This window comes from Lactuca saligna, chromosome 9 (assembly GCF_052625555.1).
Source record: "Lactuca saligna cultivar CGN05327 chromosome 9, ASM5262555v1, whole genome shotgun sequence".
Classification (NCBI taxonomy): domain Eukaryota; kingdom Viridiplantae; phylum Streptophyta; class Magnoliopsida; order Asterales; family Asteraceae; genus Lactuca; species Lactuca saligna.
This window is the reverse complement of record NC_136425.1, coordinates 189,762,873-189,782,029: the sequence shown is the minus strand read 5'-3', so window position 1 is coordinate 189,782,029 and position 19,157 is coordinate 189,762,873.

Sequence of the window (19,157 nt, the reverse complement as noted above, 5' to 3'; positions counted from 1 at the left end):
TAATAACATTACAGTAAAACTAATAAACATCATCTAATACCTTAAAAAGTATCAAATACAAATGCATTACTAATGAACATTGTCTAATAATATACTAAATGTGTCTAACAATACACATTAAAAGTGTCATCTATAAATGTTTAACTACGTGCTTAAAACATAAAATTGAGAATTATTTGGTGGATTACTTGACAAATTACCAGGTAAGCTGAACCGACGACTCATACACATACACATAAACACATTTAGAAACACATACACCCATACATACACATACACAAATACATACATACATACATACATACATACATACATACATACATACATACATACATACATATTGTAACACTCAAAGTCTGGAAGGCCAAGAAAGGAAAGAAAACCCTAATTTTAAGGGGAGACTCGGCGAGTCCAAGGAGAAACTCGGCGAGTCCGAGTGGGATCCGGGTCGAGGAGTAAGTGACCGACTCAGCGAGTCAGCCAAGGGGACTCGGCGAGTCTGGTATGTGTGAGGAAACCCTAAATTCGGGACTTGGGACCTATTTAAGCACCTCATTCTCTTCCCTAGGGTTCCTTTACTGCCTCTCTAACCCAGAACACCAAACCTGCCGCCATATCCATTGTTTGAGCCAATTGTTGCCTTGAAAAGTGCATTAACGCTTGGAGAAGGAAGAAGGATCTTGGAGGTGCAAGAAGGGGCTATAGATCTGGGGTTGGGAAGATATTTCTGAGCATTTGGAGGTAATAAACTAGTTCTTGGATTCTTTTGCACCTAGATCTATGTGTGGGTGTTGGGGCTTTTTAGCCATAATGATATCCATTTGAGTTAGAAGCCAGATCTGAAGTTGCTACTTCGGATCTAAGCATATTATGGTCTTGAGAATCATAAAGTATCTACCCTTGAGTTGATTATGGAGCCTCTTTGCCTTAAACCCTAGTTTATGGTGTATTTTTCCTAGATCTCCTTCTCTACACGTAAAGTTTGCAACTTTACGTGAGGAATAGGCTTGGGAAGGGTAGATCTACAGTTTGGAGTCCATGCATGAATCAAAAGTCCTCTGCATGTAAGGAGATCTAAATGGACTTGACGAGTCCTTTGAGTGGACTCGGCGAGTAGCATGAAGATTAGGAGCAACTCGACGAGTGGGATGAACAACTCGTCGAGTCAGATAAAGATTGCCTTGTACTCAGCGAGTCTGCTCTTGAACTCGGCGAGTCAGGTCGTGAAACTCCAAACCCTTCGAATTGAGACTCGAATCAGTGAGTCGAGTGAAGACTCGGTGAGTTGGACAGGTTAGGACTTGGAAATCGGTAGTCTCGGCGAGTCATGGATTGACTCGGCGAGTCGAGACGCGAATGGAAGGACTCTGAACATATGAACTCGGCGAGTAGGGTTGACCTGGAAGGTTGACTTTGACTAGGACTTTGACTTTGACCAGAGTTGACTTGGTTGTCTCTCGGGGGTCAGTTAGACTCAGTGTTGCATTGATATTGGTAGTTCGGGGAGCAAGGGGAGCAGGAGTTCAGAGAGTTTCCGGGCAGCAGCTAGTGAGATCATTAGTAAGTTCAGCCAGTGCAGGTGAGTTTCCCTTTGTGTGAATGGGTCTAAGGCCACAATGCCGGCCCATGTAGTTATGAGTAGGAGGCCCGGGGGTTAGCCCTAGGCACAGTGGGCTAGTATGATATTCAGGACGAGGTCCATTAATAGCGGGCGGGTGCCCAAGGATTTGTTTATATGATAGTTTATACTTGTTGTCTGTGTGATACATATATGTGCCTGGTAGGGAGGTGAGTGTGGGCGAGGTCCCGTATCTCACCAATAGCCGAGGGTGGATGGTGTTCCACATCTCATTAGTAGCAGACCACGGGCGAGGCCCAAGTTAGGGAAGGAGTGAGAGTGGGCTAGGCCCGTATCTCACTACCAGTAGGAGCGTGGATGGGGTTCCATGACTCATCAGTAGTAGGACAAGGGCGAGGCCCAGGATAGGCGAGGCCTTAGGACAGGATCGGTCGTATGAGTTTAGCTTATGTGTTGTGATATGTTTATGTGTTATTATTTGTTGGCGGACGAGGCCCTGTGACAGGCGAGGCCTAAGTGAAACAGATCTGTATCCGAGCGGGGCTCGAAGCCAGACGGGGCCTAGAGCGGCGGGGCCGTTGTAGCGGGCGAGGCCCGAGGCAGGGGGTGAGGCCCAAGATAGCGGGCGTGGCCCATTATGTGCAATATGTAGTGATGCATGGTATGTGGTAGGGTGGGGAACTCACTAAGCTTCATGCTTACGGTTTTCAGTTTTGGTTTCAGGTACTTCCGGTAGCGGAGGGAAGAGCTCGGGGTGATTGCATGGCACACACCATTGATTAAACAGCCTGGAAATGTTTTACTCTGATAACGAACATGTGTTTTGGAAATTAATACTCTGTTCATGTTCTGGATTGATGACTTTGCTTTAAGTAATGTTTTATTAAAAGAAATTTTTGGTCTTGAATTTTGGGTCGTTACACATACATACATACATACATACATACATACATACATACATACATACATATATACATACATACATACATACATACATACATACATATATACATACATACACGTAGACACACCTAGACACTCATACACCCATACATACACACATACACATACACATAAACACACTGTAACGCCCCATTTATGGTATGTAATTAAATATAGTATTTTTCCATCCTTAAGAGAAACCTGACGAGTTAGTAGCCCGACTCGTCAAGTAGAGACGGGATTTGCACGTGTCTTTAGTAGACGACTCAACGAGTCTATATCTCGAACTCGGCGAATCCGTTAGTCTGGATGAAACCCTAAATCCCAAGGTTTGTACCATATTTAAACGTCATTATAGCCTCCCACCCCAGCCTCCAGCACCTTTAGAGCATTTCTCTGTAAAACCCTAGTCCCCATTGTTGAGCTTAAGTGTTTTGTGATAGCTTGGGAGTTATAGAAGAGAAGGAAGGGAAGAAGATCAATAGAAGAGAAAGGAGATCCAAGAGCTAATTTCCATCTGCTTCATATTTTGGTAATAAAGTTATTACCTTGGTTATTCTTCCATTAAACCCTCTTGTATGCTTGTTTATGGTTCTCTTGGAACTTTATATGATTCAAACTCGAGAATCAAACTCTCCTTACGATGGAAACCATAGATTTGGATGTTATTGAGCTCTAGGAGCTCAATGTAGCTACCTTTATGTAGATATAGCCTTTTTCCAAACCTTACGTACTTATTGTTGGATGATTTTAGTGCTTAAGCCCCATTCCCTTGTGCATGCACGTAAAGTTGGAAACTTTACGTGTAAAACCAGCCCTAGAAGCCTATATCTATGAACTGGATGCACTAAAATCGACTAGAATCGACTAAATAGTAATGACATGCATGGGACTCGGCGAGTCTACGCCATGACTCGGCGAGTCCAAGGCAATCTTCTTGCCTCAGGAATAGACTCAACTGTTGGGATTTGAGCATTCTAATACTTCCTAAGTGTACATGCAACCCTAATAAACCTTGGATCTATGTTTGTCTAAGATACATGCAAATAATTATTTTTCCAAGGTTCATATCCTAACTAGCATGGCATGGGGAACATGAATCAAATAAAGCTAGTATAAATACTTACCTTGTAGTAGTAGTTGATTGCTTGGAGTTTTAGAGCCTAGCACCAATAGTGTGAATGCCTCAAATGGAAATCACAAATTACCACAAACTTGGAACTTTGAGAGAATAGTCACTACTATCTTGAAATCGGCCCTCACCTCAACAAGTGTCAACTAGTCACATTTCAAGAACCAAAGGATCCTTTATATAGTGTGGTGGATTAGGGTTACATCCATGTAAACCCTAATACCCATGTCTCTTCATTTCCATGAGATCCATGGGTTAAAGCTCCATGGAGAATCCATGGACTTTTCCATGCAAGCCTAGCCCATTCCAAATAAGCATTAGCCAACACTATATAAATATAGAAGCCCATATTTAATTAGTAATATCTTTGATCTCTAAATTAATCCTAGATTAATTATAGATCAATACTAATTAAATAATATGATCTTATATTAATATATTAGAACTTATAATATATTAATAAATCATAACTTGTACTATTCTCAAATATTATCCATAAATTGTTCGGGTGAAGTGCAACCCAAATGGACCATGCCGGATCGGGTCAAGTAAATACCAAATATAGTTATGGACTTAGACACTATATCCAACAGTCTCCCACTTGGATAAGTCTAATAACTATAGTTGCAAGTATGACTTCAGGAACCGACCAACAATCATTGCTCTTTAAACTCTGTTAAACTAGAACGCAGCATTTTAGATAAGTGATCATATAATCCTCTGCTTAAGATATCAGTCGGACAAATACATGGAACATGGTCTTACTTATTGTCCAACATTTGTTTCCCAATTCCGATTTGTTTGACATAGAACTTAACTGAACACATCAATTTAGTTCTGACTGGGCCAGGTACATAGGTCAAAACACAATCATCGTGGGGCCCAGATATCAGCTTCTAATCCTAGAAGGAACAGATAAACTTCGACTCATACGTTTGTTCTACCACTCATTGAATTATACACAAAGGCACGTTTTATAACATCGAGTTACCGATGCATTTTCGTACAATCAATGCATAATCAACTCATAAGTAACAAATCATATCTCTAGGTTTGAAGACGTATATGATATTACCGTCTCACGATCACTCGAGATAAAATTCCATGAAGTGATTCCAGTGAGCGTGGGTTGAGTCCAATGCTCAGAACTTATGAGCACTCATGATTGTTGTAGCCATGTCCAACACCTTAGACCTCTGCAACCAATCATGACAGTCTTGATTCATACCTACTTCTGACATATGACCGACTGTGGAGGTTTGAATAATATGATATACCAAACATAATTATTCTGGAAGTCAAAACATGCAAAAGAAATATAGTAAACGATCGACAAGAGATAGCAACACTTTACTCATAAATAAAACACCTTTTATTCATCATCTAATGTCAATTACACTTTACAAATTTCATAATTTATCTAAATGCTAAAACTTATATCATCCTTCAGCCCTATGCTTTGAGCATGCTAGAGATGCTTAACCCTACTCAGTCCCTTCGTGAGGGGATCTGCTAGGTTCTCATCCGATGATACCCTCTTTGCCACGAGGATTCCTTCTTGTATTCGATGTCTGATGAAGTGATATTTTCTATCAATGTGTCTGGATCTCCCATGATCTCTTGGTTCCTTGGCTAAGGAAACCGCACTATTGCTGTCACAGAAAATCTCCATTGGCTCTTTTATAGCTGGTACAACTCCAAGGTCTCCGATGAAGTTCTTTAGCCATATAGCCTCCTTTGCTGCCTCGCTTGCTGCTATATACTCTGATTCACAAGTGGAATTAGCCACTGTCTCCTGCTTGGAACCCTCCCAAGTGATTGCTCCTCCGTTTAAGATAAAGACCCAGCCCGACTGAGAGCGGAAATTATCCATATCAGTCTGGAAGCTAGCATCACTATACCCTACAACTCTCAAGTCATCACTCCCACCGAAGGTAAGGAACCAGTCCTTAGTTCTTCGCAGGTACTTGAGGATATTCTTTACCGTAGTCCAATGTTCCTTGCCAGGGTTCCCCTGATACCTGCTAACCATGCTCAAAGCCAAGGCTACATCAGGTCGAGTACACGTCATAGCATACATGATCGATCCTACAGCTGAAGCGTAAGGTAGTCGACTCATTTCTGCTATCTCAACCTCAGTACTAGGGCTTTGTGTCCTACTCAATTTGGCGTTACTCTGAATGGGTAACTCACCTTTCTTGGAGTCATGCATGTTGAATCTTTTCAACACCTTATCCACATAGGTGCTTTGACTAAGTCCAATTAGTCTTTTACTCCTGTTTCTCAAAATCCTTATCCCTAGGATATAGGCAGCTTCACCAAGGTCCTTCATAGCGAAACACTTCCCAAGCCAGGACTTTACTTCCTGCAGGGTTGGGATGTCATTTCCTATGAGTAGTATGTCATCCACATACAATACCAAAAAGCTAACTATACTCCCAGTAGCCTTGACATAAACACAAGATTCATCTTCACTCCTATAAAAGCCAAATTCCTTGACCTTTTAATCAAAGAAAAGATTCCATCTGCGAGGTGCTTGCTTTAATCCATAAATGGATTTCTCAAGCTTACACACTCTATTAGGGTACTCGTTGCTGACAAAACCTTCTGGCTGACTCATGTAAACATCTTTAGTCAACTTTCCATTAAGGAAAGCAGTTTTGACATCCATTTGCCAAATTTCATAGTCATGAAATGCAGCTATGGCTAACATAACCCTAATAGACTTAATCTTGGCTACTGGAGAAAAGGTCTCATCATAATCCACTCCAGGAATTTGAGAGAAGCCGTTTGCAACCAGTCGAGACTTATAAGTGTGTACATTACCATCCATGTCGGTCTTCTTCTTGAAGATCCATTTGCACCCTACAGTCTTATGACATGGTACATTCTCAACCAAGTTCCAAACTTGATTGTCATACATGGATTGTATCTCGCTATCCATAGCCTCTTTCCATTTAGCAGACCCGGGGCCTGCCATGGCTTCCTCGTAGCTGTTAGGGTCATCCAGACCTACTAGTGTCCCATCACTAATAAGTGTCTCACTGTGACATCCCCAAAATCACGGCCAGAAAAGACCGATTTCATTTATGCTTTTTAAAATAATTTCAGAGTAAATCCTTTTGATTTAAAAGTGTTGCGGAATTTGTTCCCAAAACAAAACATGATAAAATAATATTTATCAAAGCATTTCATCAAGAGATGCATTTTCATTATATAATTAAAACTCGGGGTGTCATGTTCCGATACAGACCATAAAGCATAAACGATAACATTACAAGTCATTCAACAAATATATACATATACAGACTTGTAAACAAAACAACTCGATGATTCATCCATCTTACGCCCTTGCGCCACTTCCTGTAATACAAATAAAATTGAGTGGGTCAGGCTTGGGAGCCTGGTGAGCATATAGGGTTTTCAACCCACAATAAATAAATTATATTCAATTTCACCAACCAATCACTATCCCGATTACCCATTCCCGTTATCCTCACTTTACGTCCCTAAAACAACATCTATCTTAAGGGACTTAATCTAGGATTTTCATCGGGACGGACATTACTGCTAAGGGGTTTCCTCAATAATAGATATCCTAAAGGCAACCATGAGGGGGATAGAGTACACCGGTGAACACATCGTTCACAACACCTACAGGTTATGAACCTGCTAGCGTTCCACAAGACTGTCTAGAAGGAGTCTGTGGTCGTTATCCATACTCCGCTGAATAACTAGGTCAACAACAACAACAACATCGAGGCCTCTCATCTGTTTATTACACACCAACTATCTACCCATGCTCTACCCAACATATTAGTAGATAAAAATATACATTTTTATACATAGTTTGAAACCTGTACATCATTTTCATTCAATATATATTCCACATAACAGATGAGGCATACCCACATAACACGTATTTCATAGAAAATAAATCGGATCTATGAGATTAAAGAGAGTGAATATACATTCACGTACATAACAACAAAACTATACGCATAACACGTATTTCGTATAAAATACTTCATAATTATGCGTTAGAAGAAAGTAACTACACACTCATTTGATCAGAAGATGATCAGACAGCACTACGGCTTGTAGAAGTAGTATTCTTCGGTAGATCTGGAAGATCTTCACAAAAATCGAACTTCTCGCGGGCAGAGCTTCGGCTCGGAAACCGCACTTCTCGGGATCTTCGGGATCTCGGGACTTGCTTCGGGACTCGGGAATATTACCGGGGCTTCGGGGTTAAAAACGCAGAGCTTCGGCACAAAAACGAGAGGAAATTGGCAATTAAACCCGGACCCCTCGCATCGTATTTATAGGAGGCTGATGCCTCGGAGTACGCGGGGCGTACGCCTGTACGCTGGGCGTACGGGCTCCGAAATGCATCACTGCATGCGTCATCCGAAGTGTCGACACTCTGGCTGTACGCGGGGCGTACTCCGGATGAGTCCGGTGACTCGTCTTCGGATAAGACCGGTATTTAATAATTAAATTTAATTATAAATTATTTAATAAACTTCGAAAATTCATATCTCCTTCATACGAACTCCGTTTTTGACGTTCTTTATATCCATGCGAAGGTGAGACTACGCTCTACAACTTTCATTTAGACTCCATCGGCTAATTTTGAATTTATTTTTATTATTTATTTTTAATAGGTCGGGACAAAAAATTTCGTTATAAATTCATAACTTCTTCGTTTGACATCCGTTCTCGCCTAACTTTTTATCGCTTTGATACTAACAACGAGATCTTCGATTCTCATTTAGATCACTAAGGCTAAATATCGCTCTAACATAAATTTCACTTTTTACGTTATTCAGCGGTGCCGGTTCTGTCGCGAAACTTCGACATATCATAACTTCCTCGTTATAACTCGGATTTCGGCATTCTTTATATCTTCGGAAACCTTGTTTCAACTACTACAACATTATATAAAGATATCAAGTTTATTTTACATTTATATTTTGACGCTTATTTTTATTCTTAATTAATCGAACCACATAATTAAGCAATTAAGCACAAAACACATAATACTCAAATAATACACTTCTATTATTTCAAAACGGGTTACAAAGGTTAACCTAGACTATCACATTGCTAAAAATGGCAAGCCCAGAAACACAGGCGTTACACTCACCTTCTGCAGTAATATGGAAATCATAGTAGTGCTCAGGTGCACTCCTAAGTCTCGCGGAACGCCTAAGAGGTACAGATTCGTCAATTGGCTCAACAGGAGTTTCCTCCTCAAGTTAAGGGCTAGTGTTTGAAGTTCCTTCACCACTTGACTCTTGAATTTCTTCAAGATCAATTTGCCTCCCACTGTCTCCTTGGCTTATAAACTCTCTCTCTCTCTCTCTCTCTCTCTCTCTCTCTCTCTCTCTCTCTCGAAAGACTCCTCTTCTTGCTACAAAGACCACATTATCACTAGGTCTGTAGAAGAGGTAACCAAAGGATCTTTGTGGGTAGCTGATGAAAATATACCTCTCGCTTCGGGGTTCTAGCTTGTCATGAGTCTCGCGTCTCACAAAAGCCTCGCAACCCCAAATCTTGATGTGGTCTAGTTTAGGTACTTTACCAGTCCACATCTCGTGAGGAGTTTTGGCAACTTTCTTTGTAGGGAATAGATTAAGAATATGGGCGGTAGTCTCTAAGGCATACCACCAAAATGAGATTTGTAGCAAAGCTCGACTCATTATGGAACGAACCATGTCCAACAAGGTTCGATTACACCTCTCAGCCACACCATTTAACTATGGTGTCCTGGGAGGTTTCAATTGTGAGACAATCCCACATTCCCTAAGATAGTCGAGGAACTCTGAACTAAGATACTCACCACCTCGATTGGATCGAAGCATCTTAATGTTCTTGCCCAATTGATTCTCGACTTCCTGTTTAAATTCCTTAAACCTTTTGAAAGTCTCTAACTTATGCTTGATTAAGTAGACATATCCATATCTACTGTAATCATCAGTAAAAGTCAAATAATAACGATTAGCATCCCTTGTGGCATGTTTGAATGGTCCACACACATCCGTGTGTACAAGGTCCAACAAACTTTCACCCCTCTCACAAGAACCTGTGAAGGGTGACTTTGTCATTTTTCCAAGTAAGCATGATTCGCAACTATCATCAGACTTTAGGTCAAATGACTCCAAGACTCCATCCTTTTGGAGTTGGCCTATGCGTTTCTTGCTTATATGTCCAAGACGACAATGCCATAACAATGCTTTGTCCAAGTTATTATTATTAACAAAATCAATACACAATACATTATTTCCTAGGTAATCAACCACAGATACTGTTTCATACACGCCATCACAAGGTAATGCTTTAAAATAAAGAACATTATTAAAGAAAGCATCAATAGAACCAACTTCATTATTAAATGAAAAGGTAAACTCTTGTTTATACAATGCATGAAAGGAAATAATATTTCTTGCCATTTCTGGTGAATAACAACATTTATTCAAATCTAAATTTAACACACTACTTAGCGACAAAGTATAAACTCCAATCTTGGTGATAGGTGTAACTTTCCTATTCCCCATGATTTAGTTTATCCTTCCTTGCTCCACATTCTCACTTCTTCTTAGTCCCTGCAAGTCACAACAAATATGAATACCATAACCGGTATCAAGGACCCAAGACTTAGAATGGGGTGAGTTATTAGAAATGATAGTGTAAATACCTGCATGGTTGGGTTTAACTTTCCCATCCTTCACATCTTGCTGATACTTTGGGCAGTTCCGCTTCCAATGTGCCTTTTCATGGCAATAGAAGCATTCAGCCTCTTTTGGGTCAGAAGAAGGAGTGATGAAACCTTTCTTGGTTCCACTTGAAGAAGAGCCATCAAGGGTCCTAACCTTGGTACCCTTCGAAGAACTCTTTCTCTTCTTCCCTCGTCCTTTCCCGATTGCCAAGACAGGGGCGGAGTTGATAGGAGTAGGAGTAGTAACAACCGTCTTACCCTTAAGACCACTTTCCACGGTCTTTAAGAGTCCTCGAAGTTTGCTGAGTGTGACCTCTTCCTTGTTCATGTGGTATGTCATGCGGAATTGATCATAACATGAAGGTAAGGAGTGCAAAATTATATCTATTGCAAGCTCCTCAGGGAAGTTCACATTTAGCTTCAGCAAACGGTCCACAAATCTTTGCATTTTCTGCATGTGGCTCGTGATGGGTTCACCATCCTTCATGCGAGTTGTTATCATGGAGGAGATGATTTCATACCTCTCTTGACGAGCACTTTGATGGTATCTTTCCATCAAGTTTTGGTGCATCTCATAGGGGTAGAAATCTTCATAGGATTTTTGGAGATCAGCGGTCATGGTGGCCATCATGATGCATGCCACTTTCGTGGCATCCCTTTCATGTGCCCTAAACTCAGTGATCTATTGAGTTGCAACTGTCTCATCAATCTCCTTAAGCTCCTTATCGAGGACATATTCCTTGTCCTCGTAGCAAGTAATCATTCTGATGTTTCTGATCCATTCATTAAAGTTGGATCCATCAAAAGTGACTTTCCCACACAAGTTCATAAGAGAAAAGGAGCCATTAGGATTAGAGCCAGAAGCAGCAGTGTTTGCAGACATCTGAGAAGAAGAAACGTTTAGTTTAGAAATAGGAATAGTCCTTAATAAAACATCCAAATGTAGTATTAAGGCTAGGACCCAACAACAATATAATATACTTAGAAGAGGTATGCCGTAATCTAAGTAATAACATATTTGAAAGGTAGGTGAATGACGATTCACCAATTTCCACCAAAGTCGAAATATTAAAATATTTAATTTGGTTCTTAGAAACTCCTAGATTCTTTTGAGATTCAATGAAATTTTCAAAGGCATGTTTCAATCTCGAGTGTGCCCTCCTAGTTTTGTGACTGGGATGCCGATGATCACAAAACAAGGTGTGAAGTAACCATGCAAATTACTTGGTACCTTTAATAAATTACCCCTCAATCGATGTGTTGGTTAACCACACACGCTCCATCGATACTATGATAAATATTAAGTCACCCCTTACCTACCTTGTTAAGTCCAAGTTAGTGTGTCGGTTAACCACACACGCTCCACTAACGACTTAGAAAAAGTGTAAAGTGTAATTTCATGGATTAGCACCTTATTCACATTTTTCCTAAAGTAACTAAGATTGGGAATTTAATAAAACACTTAGTTACTTTATAATATTCATCATACTTTTAATGAGAATTTATAAGTCCTTGTCTTACCCGTTCGGCTAACGACCCTCCACTAGTCAAGCAAGCAGTGGGTGAGAGTGGACACCCATTAAGTTGCCATTTTATAGGCAACAACCTTATACCCACCTAATAGACTAGCTTTGTGAATGAGGCGTACTAGCGGTAAGACGACTTTGATCTTATATATATATATATATATATATATATATATATATATATATATATATATATATATTATTAACTTATAACATTATAAGTATAAGGGTTGAATTTTAACTTTTAAAATTCTAAGGGTTGGAATTAAAGTTTAATATGACTTTACTTGTTCCAAAACTTGAGGGCAAGTTTTGTAAACTTTCAAAACTTTTCATTTCTTGTAACTTATGAGTTAAATAGAGTAATAAAAATGAAGACTCTTCATTTTTCTAACTCTTGTGTTCTTTTAATGGTTTTAATTCAAGTGTGACTCTTGGTTTTCCATAACTTGAGGACAAGTTATGGACTCCATTAAAACACATTATGATCAAGAATTAAACTACCACATAGGTTACAAATAATTCCTATGATCATCTAAACATCATAAGATCAAGAACATAAATATGAACACTTTCATGAATAAAAATTACACCTAAAACTTTGTAATTTTGATAACAGTTGTTGTAAATGGATTAGCAAAGATATTACACCTTCTAAAACAAGTTTTCAAGTACCAAAACAGTTTAGGGTAATGTTTCTAGTCCATTTCCAGCAACTAAAGTCAAAAATCTGCACTCTGTCGCTCTTACTCGTCGAGTGCATAACCTGCTCGCCAAGTAGGTTGAAGATACACATGAACTCGGCGAGTCCCCCCATGGAATCGGTGAGTTCATCTGGCAGATAGCAAGTTTTTCGACTTTTTCAACCATATTGCATCAAGTATCAAACAAGCAAGCCTAGGCTCTGATATCACTGTTGGGATTTGAGCATTCTAACACTTCCTAAGTGTACATGCAACCCTAATAAACCTTGGATCTATGTTTGTCTAAGATACATGCAAATAATTATTTTTCCAAGGTTCATATCCTAACTAGCATGGCATGGGGAACATGAATCAAATAAAGCTAGTAGAAATACTTACCTTGTATTAGTAGTTCATTACTTGGAGTTTTAGAGCCTAACACCAATAGTGTGAATGCCTCAAATGGAAATCACAAATCACCACAAACTTGGAACTTTGAGAGAATAGTCACTACTATCTTGAAATCGGCCCTCACCTCAACAAGTGTCAACTAGTCACATTTCAAGAACCAAAGCCTCCTTTATATAGTGTGGTGGATTAGGGTTACATCCATGTAAACCCTAATACCCATGTCTCTTCATTTCCATGAGATCCATGGGTTAAAGCTCCATGGAGAATCCATGGACTTTTCCATGCAAGCCTAACCTATTCCAAATAAGCATTAGCCCACACTATATAAATATAGAAGCCCATATTTAATTAGTAATATCTTTGATCTCTAAATTAATCCTAAATTAATTATAGATCAATACTAATTAAATAATATGATCTTATATTAATATATTAGAACTTATAATATATTAATAAATCATAACTTGTACTATTCTCAAATATTATCCATAAATTGTTCGGGTGAAGTGCAACCCAAATGGACCATGCCGGGTCGGGTCAAGTACATACCAAATATAGTTATGGACTTAGACACTATATCCAACATCAACGAGTTGTTAATACAACTCGGCGAGTCACAGTCTGGACATGTCCATGCGATGAAGGAGCACTCGACGAGTTGTTCATACAACTCGCCGAGTCGAATGAAGTTAGACTCGATGTTAGTATCAAAGAAGAACTCGTCGAGTCTTTGCCAAACTCGACAAGTTGAAACGGGAGGAGGATTAGAAAGGATGTTAGGGACTCGGTGAGTTGGCGGCCCAACTCAGCGAGCCCAGTCAACTGAAAGTTGACTTTGACCAAGGGTAAAATAGTCATTTTACCCTGGGAGTAGTTATCAGTACATGATTTAGTGTTTATGGTATTTGTAGCCGGGGAGTTCCGGAGCAGCAGTCAGCCAGTTTCAGATTTAGCATCCCAACAGCCAGCGTTACGAGGTGAGTTTCCTTCCAGTAGGAACGGGTCTACCGCCACAATGCTGGCCCGTTTAGTTAGCAATAGTTCCAGACTTCGGTCCGATGCAGTAGTTTAGTGTGCTTGATGTCTTTGTGATTCAAGCATGTCTTTGTGTTATGTGTTCCGAATTTTGGTTCGATGCAGTATGCAGTATATGTGTTTATGCTAGTAGATGTGATTATGATATGCTATGTTCAGTCAGTTTCCGGACTTCGGTACGATGCAGAGGGCAAGGCCCTGGTTAGTTCTGGACTTTGGTCTGATGCAGTTTCCAGACTTCGGTTCGATGTAGAGTGCAAGGCCCTGGTTAGTTCCGGACTTCGGTCCGATGCAGTGGGCAAGGCCCAATACGTGTTTATATGTTATTGTATGGTATGTGGTAGCTTGGGGGAGCTCACTAAGCTTCTTTTTTACAGTTTCAGTTTTGTTTTAGGTACTTTAGCTAGCAAGGGGAAGGGCACGGGATGATGGCATGACACACACCACAATTTAGCATGAGAGATTGACTTTGATATTTTGATATGATCTTGACACTAGTTTTGATTTGAAAATTTATTATGACATTTTAGATACACAATTCATGGTTTTTATCTTTTGATATTTGATATTATGGTTTAGTAATGTTTTTCAAACAAAAATTTTTGGGTTGTATTTTTGGGATGTTACAAGTTGGTATCAGAGCCTTGGTTTGAGAGATTCAGGCACACTCTCGGGTGTGACTGGACTCAAACTAAGAAAATGGTAAAAAGATTTTCAAAAGAAAATGTTTTCGAAAGAATTTTTGAAAAAGAAAACTTAAAAAGAAAAGAGTTTTTGAAAAAGAGAAAAAGGGTGTGGTGCATGCAATCAGCCGAGCTCAAGTAAGTACTCCCAAATTACCCATACAACTTTATGTTATGATTATCAGTTTCAGTTTCAGTATAACGACATGCTAGAATAGGACTAAGGATCTAGGAGGATGCCTTATGTTCCTGCTATATGTGTTTCATCTTTATGAGAATTGCATGCTAGTATTGAGTAGACAGTAGTAGGATAACTTGTTTAGGTTATATTTGATAGTATGAGCTTAGCATTGTATGCTAGTATAGTTTCTTGTTATAAGGATACAATTGCTTGAGTACTTTATTGTGTATGAATGTTGCTTGCTTTGTGCTTTGTGGGACTCTGAGTGATGGGAGTTAGCCATTAGGTGAATACGTCACGTCACATGTGATCAGGGTTGAATAATCTCAGAGTGCTAGATTTGGCCCTATTATGCAGCTCTTGTTTGAGTCTAACCGTTGTAGGGACGAGTCTTTTACTCGAAGGATTATCTGAGCCTTGTCACATGTTATGGTATTCAGGTGATGGCTAAATGGCATTACAAGGAGGCCTTCAGCAGCTGAGGATTGGGTTGGGTGGAGTTAGAGATTTCCTTAGGGCAAGCCTAGGATGAGAGTAGCAGAGATTAGTAGCAGTAGAAGTGACTTGGTGGAGTCAAGGTAGTTCTTGAGGAAAGTACGGATAGATGTGGAAGGTAGTATCTGTTGGATTAGATGTCTAAGCCATAACTATTATTGGTATGTACTTGACCCGAGAGTAGCATGGTCCATTTGGGTTGCATATCATCAAAGCAATTTGTTAGGATGGACTTTTGAGAGAAGATGTTGGATATGATTTATTAATATATTATATGTTATAATATATTAATATGAAATCATGTGCTTTAATTAATATTGATCAAGAATGAATTTGGAATTAATTTAGTGATCAAAAGAGACTAATTAAATATATTGGGACTAATTATGTTAATTAGTTATATTTATATGTGTTGGGCTTATGATCCATGTTGGACCAAGTTTATGTATGGATACATAAAGAGTTGGGCCACATGAACCATGGATCATTAAACCTATGGGTATGAATTTGGGTTATGGGTTATACCCATGACTCTTGGATTCCTCACACATATAAATAGATGCTTTTAGCCCAAAATCGTGACTTACTCTAGCCTTGGAGTTCATGGAGTTTTTGGTGCATGGAGATTCTCTCTCAAGTTCATTCTTTGTCCATGATGTGTTGTGATTCCACTTGAGGCTTCCACACTATTGGGGCTAAGCTCTTAAGGCTAGATACATCAAGACTTCATGTAACGATTGTGTTTCTGGGCCTGTCATTAATGATGATATAATAGTCTAGGTTAACCTTTGTAACCCGTTTTGAAATAATAGAAGTGTATTATTTGAGTATTATGTCTTTTGTGCTTAATTGCTTAATTATGTGGTTTGATTAATTAAGAATAAAAATAAGCGTCAAAATTTAAGTGTAAAATAAACTTGATATCTTTGGATAATGTTTTAGTAGTTGAAACAAGGTTTCCGAAGATATAAAGAATGCCGAAATCCGAGTTATAACGAAGAAGTTATGACGTGCCGAAGTTTCGCGACAGAACCGGCAACGCTAAATGACGTAAAAAGTGAAATTTACGTTAGAGCGATATTTAGCCTTAGTGATCTAAACGAGAATCGAAGATCTCGTTGTTAGTATCGAAGCGATAAAAAGTTAGGCGAGAACGGACGTCAAACGAAGAAGTTATGAATTCATAACGAAATTTTCTGTCCCGGCCTATTAAAAATAAATAATAAAAATAAATTCAAAATTAGCCGATGGAGTCTAAACGAAAGTTGTAGAGCGTAGTCTCACCTTCACGTGGATATAAAGAACGTCAAAAACGGAGTTCGTATGAAGAAGATATGAATTTTCGAAGTTTATTAAATAATTAATAATTAAATTTAATTATTAAATTCGGTATTATCCGAAGGCGAGTCACCGGACTCATCCGAAGTACGCCCCGCGTACCCATGGTATGTCGACACTCGCACTCGAGTTCTTCGAATGACGCATGCGCTTACGAACCGAGGCTTACGCCCCGCGTAAGGCAGTATGCCCCGCGTACTGCGAGGCCTCAGCATCCTATAAATAGGATGCGAGGGCAGCCGACTCTTTTGCTATTTTTCTCCCTTCTCTCTCCCGTTTTGCATCGATTTGTGTGCCAAAAGTACCCCGAAGCCCCGGTAATATTCCCGAGTCCCGAAGCAAGTCCCGAGATCCCGAAGATCCCGAGAAGTGCGGTTCCCGAGCCGAAGCTCTGCCCGCGAGAAGTTCGATTTTTGTAGAGATCTTCCAGATCTGCTGAGGATTACTACTTTTGCAAGTCGTAGTGCTGTCCGATCATCTTCTGATCAAGTGAGTGTATACTACCTTTCATAAACACGATAATAATACAAGTATGGTTTGAGTGTATTAAGTATATTGTTGTTTATATGTGTGAGTGTGTGGTTACTTTCTTCTAACGCATAATTATGAAGTATTTTATATGAGATACGTGTTATGTGTATATTTTGTTGTTATGTGTGTGAATGTATATTCACTTTCTTCTATCTTATAGATCTGTTTATTTCTCTATGAAATACGTGTTATGTGGGTGTGCCTCATCTGTTATGTGGAAAATGTATTGATTAAGCATGTTATACAGGTTTTGAAAATATGTATAAAAATGTATGTTTTATATACTAATATGTTAGGTAGAACATGGGTAGATAGTTGGTGTGTAATAAACAGATGAGTGGCCTCGATGTTGTTTTGATCCAGTCATCTAGCGGAATTTAGATGACGACCACGGACTTTTCTAGACAGTCCAGTGGAACGCTAGCAGGCTCATAACCTGTAGGTGTTAATGAACTTGGGTGTTCATTCGCTGTATTCCATCCCCCTCATGGTTGCCTTATTTGACTTATATTGCTGAGGAACCCCCGAAGCGTGTGTTGTCACCCTGATGAAATATTCTTAGATTAGGTCCCTTGTGTTAGTTATTTTAGGGACATAAAGTGAGAATAACGGGAATGGGTAATTGGGTTATTGTTGGTTGATGAAAATTAATTTAATTATTTATTGTGGGTTGAAAACCCTATATGCTCACCAGGCTCCCAAGCATGACCCACTCAGTTTTAGTTTTATTACAGGAAGTGGCGCGAGGGCGTAAGATGGATGAACCATCAAGTTGTTTTGTTTACAAGTCTGTATATGTATATATTTGTTGAATGACTTGTAATGTTATCGTTTATGCTTATTGGTATGTATCAGAACATGACACCCCGAGTTTTGATTATATAATGAAAATACATTTCTTTTATGAAATGCTTTGGTAAACATTGTTTTATCATGTTTTGTTTTTGGGAACAAATTCCGCAACTCTTTCAAATCAAAAGGATTTACTCTGAAATTATTTTAAAAGCATAAATGAAAATCGGTCTTTTCTGGCCGAGATTTTGGGGATGTCACACTTCAAGCTCCACAATAAGGTATGTTATCATAACTAGATTCTTGAGTTGTATATGACAAATTTATGCTAGTTATAGGTAATACCTTGGAAAGTTCATATTTGCATGTATAATAGAGAAAACATAGATCCAAGGTATTTAGGGTTGCATGAACACCTTAGGAGTGTTAGAATGCTCAAAACCCAACAGTATGGGCCCGTACTACTGAAAGCAGAGGATCCGTACTTGAATCGAGGAAGGCTAAGATGAGACCAGGAAACTTGTAGTAGTAGCGATCCCTCGAGATATATCAGTGTTTCTGATGTTTATGATGATGCGTTTTCAGAATGGTGGTTTTACGCCATAGGCCAGCAGTTAGCAGTTCAGGAGTCGGCGAGGGATGAGCTAAAACTCCTTCAGATACTTTAGCCAAATTGGATGACTTCGGTCAACCTGTCTCTGACCCTTCCCTGTATCGTAGTCTTGCTGGAGCTCTTCAATATCTTACGTTTACCAGGCCTGATCTTACATACATCGTTCAACAAATATGTCTCTATATGCATGATCCTAGAGAACCACATTTTGTAGCTCTTAAACGAATCTTGAGGTATGTTCGAGGCACTGTTGATCACGAATTGCAACTATACTCTATGCCCTCTCATGGTCTTATTGCATATTCTGATGCTGATTGGGCTGGCTGCCCTAAGACGGGACGTTCCACCTCCGGTTACTGTGTCTTTCTTGGACAAAATATTTTATCATGGTCATCTAAACGTCAAGGTAGTATTTCTCGTTCAAGTGCTAAGGCTGAATATAGAGGTGTTGCTAATGTTGTGGCAGAAGTTTCCTGGCTCCGTAATTTATTGTTG